The sequence below is a fragment of the Rousettus aegyptiacus genome, unplaced genomic scaffold, assembly GCF_014176215.1.
Source record: "Rousettus aegyptiacus isolate mRouAeg1 unplaced genomic scaffold, mRouAeg1.p scaffold_m13_p_4, whole genome shotgun sequence".
Taxonomy (NCBI): Eukaryota; Metazoa; Chordata; class Mammalia; order Chiroptera; family Pteropodidae; genus Rousettus; species Rousettus aegyptiacus.
The window spans coordinates 14,193,125-14,206,374 of NW_023416307.1; the positions used below are offsets into that span (position 1 = coordinate 14,193,125).

At 30.4% G+C, this 13,250-nt stretch overlaps 1 protein-coding gene across 2 annotated transcripts in view; it reads right to left on the reverse strand.

Moving 5' to 3' along the window:
• Window positions 1-13,250, reverse strand: part of NCAM2 (neural cell adhesion molecule 2) — a 395,919-nt gene that overhangs the window by 52,150 nt on the left and 330,519 nt on the right. The window lies entirely within an intron of this gene.

Below are 13,250 nucleotides of genomic sequence, written 5' to 3' on the forward strand. Positions count from 1 at the left end.
ACCAAAATATTGAAAGCCTAAATAATCCTCATAAACCTGTGTGTAAGGAAAATTTAGTCTTTCTTCCCAAAGATATTAATTACATACAAAAATAAAAATGATAAACTAACACAGATGATGATACTACAGATGATTTTTAAGATTTAATTTAAGATCTTAAAGAACATAACCTCTTTCTCAGAATATTTACTTAATTATGTGTATCTGGATTCTCATTAGATTGAACAAAATAAATTCCTAACTATCTTCAGAAATTCCAAACACCATAAGATAGATATGATTGAATGAGTTTTGTTATAATTTACAGGAGCACATAATAATCATAGTAAAATGCAATGATGAAAAATTTAAAGCAAAGTCAAATCAGCCTATCTGATTCTTAAGAGTTCTTATCCTTAAACCTCTCATTGCAGAAGAAAGACATTTACCAGCCACTTCTGACTATTGTGAATTGTGGCCAATCTATTCTGTCATTTTACTTCTCTTAAAATGCTAAATAAAGAGTTTACTTCATGTATCTCATATTACTAAAATCAAAAATGCAAGTGTGGACATTACTATGGATTCTAAAAAATAAAAAGGGTTATTTAAAAAGTACTATGAACGATTGTTGCCAACCAATTTGATAACCTAGATGAAATGAAAAAAAAAATTCTTAGAACACAAAACCTACCAATATTAAATCATGAAATAATAGAAAATCTGATTAGACCTGTAACTGTCAAGGAGATTCATTGGTAGTTAAAAATCACCCAACAAAGAGAAGTGCTGTACTTAAGCTTCCCTTGTGAATTCTGTCAAACATTTAAAGAACTAACACCAATCTTTATCAAAATTTTCTTAAAAATCTAAGATGAGGGAACATGTTCTAACTCATTCAATGAGATCATATTAACCTGATACTAACACCAGAAGACACTTCAGAAAAAAATAAATAAATAAAAATAAAATAAACTACAGGCCAATATTCTTTGTAAACTTCGATGCAAATTCCTTCAGCAAAATACTAGCAAACCAAATTCAGCAGCATATTAATGATTCTATACCAGGACCAAGCATAATTTATTCCTAGAATGCAAGGATGTTTTATCATAAAAAATAATTAATATACTATACCACAATTACAGAATGAAGGAGAAAAATACATACATAATCAATTCAATTGATTCAGAAAAAGCATTTGATATAATTCGACACCCTTTCAAGATAAGATTGCTCAAAAAACTAGGTATAGAAAGATACTACATCGACATAATAAAAGCCATATATAGTGGACCCTAGAGATACATGGGCATTAGGGGCACTGATGCCCACACAGTTGAATGCCCATGTATAAAGTCTGACTCCCTTAAAACTTAGTTGTCCCTCAGTTTCCATAGGGAATTGGTTCCAGGACTCTGCATGAATACCAAATCCACAGATGCTGAAATCCCTTATATAAAATGGTGTTAGAGCAAAACATATAAATTGGTGCTCCACATCAAGAGACTCTCGACTGTGGATACAAAACAGTACAGGTATTCATTTAAAAAAAAAAAAAAAAAAGTTGTGTATATGTGGACCTGTGCAGTTCAAACCTATGTTGTTTAAGGATTAACTTATTAATAACCTACAGTGAATCATGCTCAATGGTAAAAAACTGAAATATTTTACTCTAGGATCAGGAACAAGGGAAGGATGCTTGCTTTCACCACTTCTACTTAACATAGGATAAAAAGTTCTAGCTAGCAAAATAAGGAAAAAAATAAAATAAAATTGGTTCAAATTAAAAAGTAAGAAGTAAAATTGTCTTTGTTTGCAGATGATATAATTTAATATGGAGAAAATCTTCCAGATTTCACAAAAATACTTTTATACCTAAAAAGAAAATTAATGTAAAGTAGACACACGCAATTCATTTGTGGTTCTATACACTAACAATGAACAATTTGAAAAGAAAAATTCAAAAACAAGGCCATTTTAATAACATCAAAGAGAATAAAATACTTGGAAATTAACAACCAAAAAATGACAAACATGCACAATGAAAATTGTAAAACATTGATGAAAGTAATCAAATAGAAATAAATAAATAGAAGCACATCTCATGTTTATGGATTGGAAAACTTAATTTTGTTAAAATGTCAGTATTTCCCAAAGTGATCCGTAGATATAATGCAATTTTTTATCAAATTCCCAATGATTATTTTTATAAAAATAGAAAAAAATCCTAAAATTCATATGGAATCTTAAAGTAACCTAAGTCACTAAAACAATGTCAAAAAGAACGAGCTAAAAGACTTACATTTCCTAATTTTACAACATAGTGCAAAATACTGGTCAGACATAGATCAATGAAATAGAATAGAGAGCCTAGAAATAACAACATGGTCAAATGATTTTTGACAAGGGTGTCAAATCCATTCTATGGAGGAAAGAATAGTACTTCCTACAAATGGTGCTGTGAAAAATGGACATTCATGTGCAAAAGAATGACGTTGGACCGTTATCTAACAACATATGCAAAAAATTAACTCAAAAATGTATCAAAGACCTAAGTGTAAGATCTAAAGCTATAAAACCCTTAGAAAATTTAGGATAAAAGTTTTAGGACATTAAATTTAGCAATGTTTTGTTGGATATGACAGCAAAGACACCAGTAACTAAAAACAGGAAAATTAGAATTTATGAAAATTTAAAAATTTTGTGCATCACAAGATACTATTAACAGAGTAAAATACCTCTTTTCTCCTATTGAACAAAATATTTTCAAATCATCTATCTGATAAAAGGTTAATATCCAGAATATATAGAGAATTCTTGAACCTCAACAAGACAATAACAAACAACCCAATTCAAAAATGTGCAAAGGACTTGAATAGACATTTTTCCAAAGAAGATACACAAACGACCAAGAAGCACATGAAAAGATGCTCAACATCACTAATCACCAGAGAAATACAAACCAAAACTGCAATGAGGCCAGAGGGATATCAAGGTCATCAAGAATAAGTTGGGAGTTTGTCATGGACTTGTTTTAAAGTGTTTTCAAGTCTAACTGAGAACTCTGACTTTAGAAACAAATAAGAAGATATGAATATTTTCAAGTCATATTTTATTTAAAAAAAAAATCTGCAATGAGACATCACCTCACACCTGTGAGATTAGCTATTATCAGAAATAGAAGATTACAAGTGTTGATGATGATGTGAAGAAATTGAAACCTTTCGTACTGTTAGAGGAAATGTAAAGTGGTACAGCCTCTATGGATGCAGAATGTGTCTTTAAAAAACTAAAAATAGAATTGCTGTATGATTCAGCAGTTTCTTTTCTAGGCATATACCCAAAAGAATTGAAAGCAAGGTTTCAAAGAGATATTTGTATACCCGTGTTCACAGGAGCATTTTTCACAATAGCTTCAACGTGGAAGCAACTCAAGTGTCCATCGATAGATGCATGGATAAGCAAAATGTGGAATATATGTACAATGGAATATTTTTGAGCCTTAAAAAGAAAGGAAATTCTGAAATATGGTACAACATGGAGAAAGCTGAAGGATATTATGCTAAGTGAAATACACCAGGCACCAAAAGACAAGTACTGTGTGATTCTACTTATATGAAATAGAATAGTCAGAATCATAAAGGCCAATATTGATGATTGCCAGACACTGGGGGAAGAAAGGAACTGAGAGTTATTATTTAACAGGTATAGAGTTTCAGTTTTAGAATTTGAAAATAGTTACAGAGATGGATGGTGATAATGTTGTACAATATCATGAATGTATTTAATATTACCAAACTGTACACTTATATAATATATTTTAGCATAATAAAAAGAAAGTTAAAAAAAAGATTTGCAGATAGAAAATTTGAAAATAATGTGCTCCTGTTCCACAAACTTCAATTAGGACAATGGTTGTATTGAGTCATCGAATTAGCAAAAATAAAAGATTTCTCTTAATAGGTAAATAAGTACTCTTTAAAGAGACATTGATTAAGTGGAAGATTATTTTGGAATTTGGGGAAGAAGTAATGTGATCTTATTTGTTGTATGAATGTATAATATCAGAATTAACAAAAAAATTGTCTCCTTTATGAAATCCACTTGTGTTCAGTAAAGCTTAATAAATTGTAAAGGAGAATAAATTACTAATCTTAATTGCTATCTCTAGGACAATTTATGATAATTTCCCTATGTATCTGGAGATAGAAAATGTATATTAAGCCTAGGAAAATGCAAATAATGATACTAACAACCTGCTTAAAGATAAAGACTACTGCAACCTGTTTATAGTACACAATTATTTTTCCATTTATTAAGAAATTTAAAAGCTTGATGTTTACTACAAAATCACACTTTTTTTTTCCCTTAAGAACTTCAGATTTTTAAAGCTGCTAGTATTTAGATGATTTAATGGGCTTACACTTATATTGAGCCAGGTCCATTTCCATACTAAAATGTGCAGGCTATCTTGAGCATGTGTCATTTTTCCCCTTGAGGTTTTAATTAATTATTTTCCATCTTTATTGAGATATAATTAACACACACGTAAGGTAACAACAACAATAGAAAACAAGAATATTATCTCCATGGTCCACACATGATGTAAAAGATAAGAACCAGAGTGATACCAGCCTCTGAAACCACTTCTGATCATGCTGTCCATGGCATTCATCTTCCCCTATAGGATGGTGCTATTGGAGAAAGCACTAGAACATTCCCCAAAAAAGAATCCTGAGCCATGTGGTGTGTAAAGGAAAAGCTCTATACTCCTTAAACTTTGAGGATATTTATATACTATAATAGAAAAAATTTAAAAAATGTTCATAATAATGAAATTTGATAATCATATAAAAATAATGCTTAATATAATAAAAGGCATTGGCATGATTTCAAAATTTTAAGGGTACAAGATTTAATAGGTCTTCTAAAATTCCCTATCATTAAAATCACTATTAAAAATGATCATGATGGTCAGCCCACAGTGCTTCTTTGCTGGAATTAGGAAGAATTTGTAATCTATATTTTAGCAAAGCTCATATTTACACTGAATATTAAAGTGTCCAGAAGAGGCTGTTTGAGCAGTGAGATGGGTTCTACTTTTTTTTTTTTAAGTTTCTGGGAACTATGAATATTTTCATACTCCTGTGAATTAAATTCCTATAAAACACTCATGAAATATTCATGTGTCTTTTCTCACTTCTCATAAAATATCTTTCCTATATAAATTAATTTCATTTCCTTATATCATTTTTCTAATTCAAAAATTATAAATGCACAGAAAAGCACATTAATTTTATTGAAGTAAAAATATATATATATTTGTATAAAAATTTTCTTTATCATTATTGCAGAGACCAGGCTACGTGCAGAATTATATATGAATTTGTGTCTTCATCTTGATATAATGTGGGAAATCTTCTAGCAGACAAATAACTTTATTCAAGATTTATTTCAGTCAATTTTTCTGTTAGCTTAGTTGCCTGTATACTTTGATCTATACAATTTAAATTCATTAAGATTTTAATTACATATAAATTTCTAGTTTAGCTCTGGTTCTTTTTATGGGCACAATAAAACAGCCCAAGACATTATTTTATTTTTTTGAATTTTAGCATGCAGCAGAAATCTTTTCACTACATGCAAATTGGAAAATATGGAATTAGCACATATTATACTTTTCTCCTTACTTTGATAGTCATAAGAGTTTACTGCACTTGTATTTAACATAGACAGATGATTTTTTATAGTTAATTTCTCTTTTAACCATGCAAAATATAGCCATTTAGAAATGACAGCCTCTTTTCCTCAGGCACATTTATGCTGGAAACAGTGCAATCGTAGAAAATTTTCTTTATAAAAATTGTTAAAAAGGCATTGAAACTTATTAAGATTTTAAAATCTATAGTAGTTTAGAGCTAACTAAATGATTATTTTAACTGTTTCTAAAATAGTGAAGTATAATAATTTGATTGATGGAAATTCAGTTTCACTCAGACAACTGTAAACAACATGGATTAACAGGAACACAAATAAATTTAGTGTAACAAAATGATTTCATTATAACTTTAAGCTATTGGGAAACTATAGGAAAATTACAGATCTTCCTATAAAAGAACTACTTATACTGTAATAGAAAAGGACGATGTCTCATAGATTACTTAAAAATTAAATGAACAAACACAAAAAATTCCTTCAGATCCATTCCATCACAGTTGGTCCCTGAAGAAGCTTGTTGAGAACTGGTATGTTTTAGCATTTCAAATATGTAATAACTACCATAGATTCATGACATTTAACCACATGAATCCTTTATTCATTGTTTATTTTTAACATCTGCTAATATATCATAAAACAAAAGAAAATTTATAGTAACATTTATTTTAAGGATACAAGAAAAAACACAAAGGTAAGGGAAAAAGAAAAAAAATTCCTTTGCATAGTTAAAAATGAATGACCATGTGTGAGGTTGGTGGGGAGGAGAGACACAAAGACTTAAAATTATGATCATGTTATATATCTGCAAGGAGATCTTCTGAGGTACAATTTCAAAAAGAAAAACAATAAAATGTTTTTATATAACATTATTTCTTTCATTATTTTTAATGGCACCATAGAAAATTCCCCACAAATTTAGGAAAGTCATAACTCAAGTTAACATTATATGGCAAAATATACGTGTATGTTAACTTGCCATATTCTGAACACGTATTTATACTCTATAACTTTGGTTAAATTATGATGCTCATTCTCACTGACCTTTTAAAGTACTAATTAAAGCGAAAATATTTTATACTGAAAAATCCTCATGGAAGAAACATTTATAGCCAACAACTTCAACAAAATGTTTTCACCAACAATTATTTACTTTCTTTTTGAATTTTATAATTCAGATTAAAAGACACCCAATCCTGTATACTTTCATTAAAAAAACCAAATAACAATTTAATAAAAAGATATCTATCTTATTATATATTATTTATAGACATCACATGGTATATATGCAATATGTTCTTCAATTACCAATGAAGAATTCAAGAACTGTTAAATAAACTGAAATCTATTGCGTAATTAGTGGGTTTTTGAGCAATAAAATTTAGAGGTGAATATCAAATAGTATGGTTCCTATTAAAGAGCTGGTTGTATCAAATTATATTGTGGATTTTAAGGATCTCTTATGCAATGTAAAAATATTTACCAATAGGCAAAGATTAAATATTTAATAATTTCAATTGGCACCACTCACATCATAGTCTATATAAATAGCTCTTCTTGAAGTTGTATATAATGCAACATATACAATCTTACACTTTGTCCACATGCAATGATCTTCATTATTTTGGGTCTTATGGCGGAAAATTGCCATGATTTGAAGCTTGAATTTATATTTAATATTTTAACTAAGAGAGCATATGAAACTGGCTAGTTTCCATGAAAATTGTGATTTTTTTCCCCCATAAGCCATACAACAAACCAGAGAACATAGCTAATTATAGGGACTGATCATTCCCAAGTAAGAAAAATGCTCATTTTTTCTGAAATTATAATGATTAACATTGTAGTTATTAATATATTAACAATTAATTTAATATGGTTGTGCTTTAAAAATTAAAAAGTACAAATGTAAAAATGTAACATTACATCAAAAATAATAGATGTCTGTATTCAAAGATGAGATGCCAAGGAGAGGTAAAATGATTAGACCTACAGAACTTGGAAAAATCTCAGAAATTTTAAGTATAAGAAGATGAGAGCTAAAAACGGGATGGTTTTTACACATCTGAATAACTGTAATCTTATGTCTTCTCTAATTTAAGGGAAGAGACATTCTTCTCTCTCATCTCTACAGAAGAGGAAAGGTCTATTATCTAGATAAGTTGGACCAAAGAGCTTTAGATGTTGGAATTCTAACATGTAAAAGTGTGGAACCTATGTGCTGCACTATACTGACACCATCTGACACGAGCAGTTTTTCCACAGAGCCTTGGCAGCCAGGTATGTTGATAACAGCTGAACAGTCCCAAAAAGACACCTACAAACAGCTGACATTTCACAGACATTATTGATGAGGATGTTAGAAACCCATCTTATCACAAGGCTTGAAAAGCCCTGCCTTTGAAACAGAACCGAATGGTGTTTTCACTTTTGAATAAACACATTCAGACAAGAATCACCAAATACTTAAGAAAAGTTTCCAATGTGGATAGTGGAGAATAAAACAAATAACAACAAAAAAAATAAGTCTAGGAAAATAAAAACAAATTAGTGAGCAAATACAACTTTGAAAACAGGCATCATTACAATTATCAGAAATTAAAGACTCTCCATTGTATGCATGAAATAAGAAATGATCAGAGGATAAAAGACTTAGAAATTTAAAAAATGATGGATAAACTGATAAATATAAATGTTGAAAAAAAAGTTTAGAGTGAAAAATAAAAGTAGAGACAATGAGAGAGAAAGCACAGGATAACTGGAAAATCAAGCAAGAAAAGCCAACATTTAATTAAGAAATTCTGATACAAAACAGTGGGGAAAATTACAAAATAAACCACCAAATTTATCTTATTTCTAAAGGGCATTAATGTTTAGTTTTAAAAGTTAAACAATTCTCTAATGCAAATAACATAAAAAACCCTTTGTATCCAAGCCTGCTACACACACACACACACACACACACACACACACACACACACACACACACACGATGTGTTTTTGTGGCAGGGTTAGGGAAGTGGGTGGGAGAGCATCATGAAAAGCTAAATCATGAGAGAAACTAGGTTCTGAACAGTGGCGTTGGTAGGAAATTCCACACATGTAATAAATAAATATGCTTTTGATGCGAAGACCTCGCTCTAAATCGGTATAAAGGATAAAAACTTGTAATTCTGGAGCATTCGAGCCAGGAAGGTTCTTCATTAACCAGGGCTGCTAAAGCCACTGACTTTATGGCAGCCCTTCAGGGACAAAAGAAGGTACTAAGAAGTAGCAACATGTTTGTCAGTATTTGATCTATTAATCTTCATTCTCTTCTATCTTAAGCGTCTATTCACAATTAGTCTGCTGACCCATCAGGCAACAGCATATATTTTATAAATCCAAAACTATACTTTAAAACAATTTTTTTTTTAAATCTTATTGAATGCTACTTCTCCACAGAACTAAAAAAGGTTTTCTATATAATATAAATTGATTTTTCCTTCAGATTTTAATTAAAATCAAACTTTCACTAAAATTAAAACCTGGATAAAAAGTTGGAATTACATGTAATAATAAAGCATGTATACAACCTTTATGGCTATTTACAAACTAAAAACTATAATGTTACAATTACCATTTATAGATTAAAATATAGAGTATGCAATTAAATCCTACAAAACTACATTGAAGGTTTTGTGGTGATATGCAATAAAAGGACTAAAAAAAATCCAACTGTTTAGCTATTTTCAAGTTGTAGTCAGTTATTACTACCTTTGATAAGTGAAAATATTAAGAATTTGAAAACTAAAAGTTTCCAATGAAGGTTCCATTTTCAAAATGCTATTATTTTCAAATAAAAACTCTCTCCTTCATTTTGGGACAAAAGAACAGTTCTATTATACCCTCAAGCCCAATAAAACAGAGCATATAATAATTACGATTGAGACTAAAAGGACTTCTTTCTAAGTGTGATTCTAACTGGTTAAACATCTCACAAATCTAAGGAAATACATTACGCTATTTGAGAGAATCGTTTTATTCTCTGTTACAAAGAACTTGATATTTGAAAATATTAATTTTTCATTTCTATGTCAAAAATTGGGGAAATGGATAGCACGTTTTGCAAGATTATTATTTTCTCTTCATTTTTGCCCCAGGAGGTGTCTAGAATACACGAAGTGTTAAATGATATGGTAATGAATGTGTCATGTAACCCTCTAATTCAAAAAGCCCTGCTACACCTGTGATACATGTTTTTCACTCAAAATTATGTCAGAATGACTCACATTCTATATTTGAATAGTTTAAGTTGTTGATATCTGATTTGTTCACAAGTCTCCACATTTTTAAAATGAGTTTGTATCATTTCAATGGTTGGAATAATCAGTAAGATTTCAGCTAAAACCTTGAAGGAGAATATAATAATAGGTCCAGGCCTCGATTGCACCCTAAACTTAGGACCAGGTGCAGAGTTAGCAGGTGAAATTCATACTTTCATAATAATTAATGAGTTATTTAGAATCAGAATCTACTAACAAGAAAATTTTTATGCTAAAATTTTCCTGCTAAATGACATTGTAATCAAGCAAGAGCTGATATTTATGTCTTGCTGGTGATATCACCAATTAGAAGTATATACATGAAGAGTATATAATAAATTATAGACATTTATAAATAAGGAAAACTAACTGAACATCAACTAAACTTATGTAAATTAGAATAAATAAATAAAGCCACATTGAGGGCAAAAAAAAAAATTAGCTGAAATGTTTATGACCATATGCACCTGTCTTTCATAGATAAACCTAAATCTATCTTAACAAATGCTTTAAAGGCATGAGTATAATTATGTTTACAAAAATCTCTTAAACTTCAAGATGAAAGATTAGCACAAACTATAAAATAAGGGCAAACAATAAGCATTTTTCACTGTTCAAAAACATACGTGTTTGAAAGTTTTCAGATTTTCAGCAATAGGTTCATCTACACTGCCAGAAAAATAAGTCTAAGTACATTTACAAATTATATGTACCATTTTCAAAAATCTTTTAAAATTCATATATTATCTCACAGAAAAGGAAGACAAACTTTGAAACATCAAAAATGAAGTGGACGAGAATACTTGAAGCTAAAGGATCAGCTGTGTAATTGTTATTCAATCGGTTATTGCAGTCCTGTTGAAATACTGCTAATAAGACAACCAAAAGCTTTTGCACACGTCTCTGATACAGAAGATTGGATTTGAACGTCTTCATTGAGGGAAAGACAATGCAAAGGCAGATCTGAGGGTGGGTCCCCTGCAAGGAGCTAGGAACCTCAAAGTTCTTAGAAGAAAATAAATGCATGAGCTAGAAACACACACACACACTTAGACATACATACACAGAAGACCACTGGCAACCAAAACTTGTCTGTCTTGCACTCCACATCTGTATTCCCAAGGGACAGATATTTAGATGTCTGTCTCACAGAAAGCACAGTTGGCAGGGACCATACAGAGAAATCTACAGCACCAGAAAAATTAGAGCTATTTCCCTCCTTTTTTCTTCCAAACAATACATAGTTCATGCCACCTGCCCACTCTCAGCTCCCCAGGATAAGTCCAGCTGTCATGATAGTCAAAATAGATGATAGTGCTAAATTGGATTTTGTACATTTTAAACTGTGCGAGACTCAACTAACTGTATTTGTACTTGAAGATAGCCATAAATCTACAGTGTCTGCCAAAGATGTTATATAACTGAAAGAGAGATTCAAAAAGAATGGGTAAAAATACTAACTGAATTAAAAAAAAATGTTTATACTACTATACTACACAGAGTTGAGATCATACAATGGTTTGGTTATGTGACTGTAATCTGATTTAAGGTATATGTTAGTATATCTGTGAAAGAAGAGTAAGTCATGGAAACAGAAAACAACAACAACAACAACAATCATCGATGGAGATGAAGAAAATTTCCTCATGTAAAAGTAAGAAAGTTCCAGCCAAGACTTTGAGTATTTTGGTCTCATATTGGAGGCTTTAACCTCTCCCAATATGAGTACATTAAATATCTCATTCATGAAATTTCCTTTACTGATATTTAAGACTCACCAAAAAGTTTCTTACAGGTAAAGAATATATCTATCATATATACTCTGAATGTTTAATTTTTGGAAAAGTGATTTATCAGTATAAATTAACAAGTGTCTTTGGTTATTATATATCTGTTTTATAAGCATAAAAATATGCTTCTGAGAGATGGTTACATAGGATACAAAGTCAGGTTTTTTAACTTGATCAGCTTGGTCAGACTAAGTTCACGTACATTCTCCATAGTGTTGCAACTTTATAAGAAATCTTGAGTGAGGCGATTAACATTGTCCCCCAGGGTGGTGGGCTTAGGTGTAGCAGTACTACTTTGCCAAGTATCATTTCTATAATGTTTAGACTTCACATTACTTTTTTCATGCTTGTGTTCGAGCACCCATTTTGTTCTGCAGTATCAGAAGTCATTCATTTTTTTTTTCTTTCTGTCTCTTACCTTCCACCACTCTTGTTTTCTCTCTCTTAAAAAAATAAATATTATTTTCGTATCTAGGAAAATAATTTCTTTTACTAGAGTCCTTGAACTTGATCATTCTTTTGGGAACCATCTTTATACATCTTTCTTGAGTTAAATAGCATGAACACAAAAACACTGACTATACGAAATTCTTTATCACTAAAGAAATTATAAGAGCTGACCTGTTTGGGGACATTGTTTGAAGCATGTATGAAATAATTAATGATTGATAATATTTATAACATTTCTATCTAAAAGCTGCAGTTACTCTCAATAAAAACTGAACAAGCAGCTGCCCACACAGGTGAGACTAGAATGACTTTATCCGTTCTGTCTACATTGTCCACTAGAACAATTCTTCACAGGAAAGCTTGGGCTTTTTTCAGAACCCTTACACCATATAGGTTAGGGTCAAGAAAGGGTCATCAGATGAGGGACACATGGAGCATTAATTTCCTCACTATCTTATGCTGTCCTTTTGAGACACTCAATGTAGTTCTTTGTCCAAACCAAGAAAGTCCACCTCTGATAATTTATTATTATCTCCTACTTTAATGTCTTCTTACAGTAAGAAAAAAAAATCACATTTTTACTTAATGAAATACTGCATCAGTGAAAAGAAGTGTTGAAAATTATTTTAACTTCTCAGAATTAGTTAATTCTATTACTGAAAAAGCCATAATTGGTGGTAAAAATTTGAGTTTTCAGAACACAATTTTGAAATAAATTTTAGTACACCGATGAATTTTTAGAGATGGTATTATGAATACATTCATATGATATCTGCATTTTACAGTATGACTTTCACTAATGGATGAAATATTATTAATAAATGAAACATGCATACATTTGAGAATACATAGCCATCAAATCTAACATGTAAGCAACTGTTTTACCACTAACAAAATTTAGACACTGTTTTCCCCTGGAAGTGAACATTGGTGATTTTGCTAAGCTCATCCATCTTTATTAAAAATGTGAACTTTTCTACTCTTTCTCAAATTTATTCTCAGGAAGAAT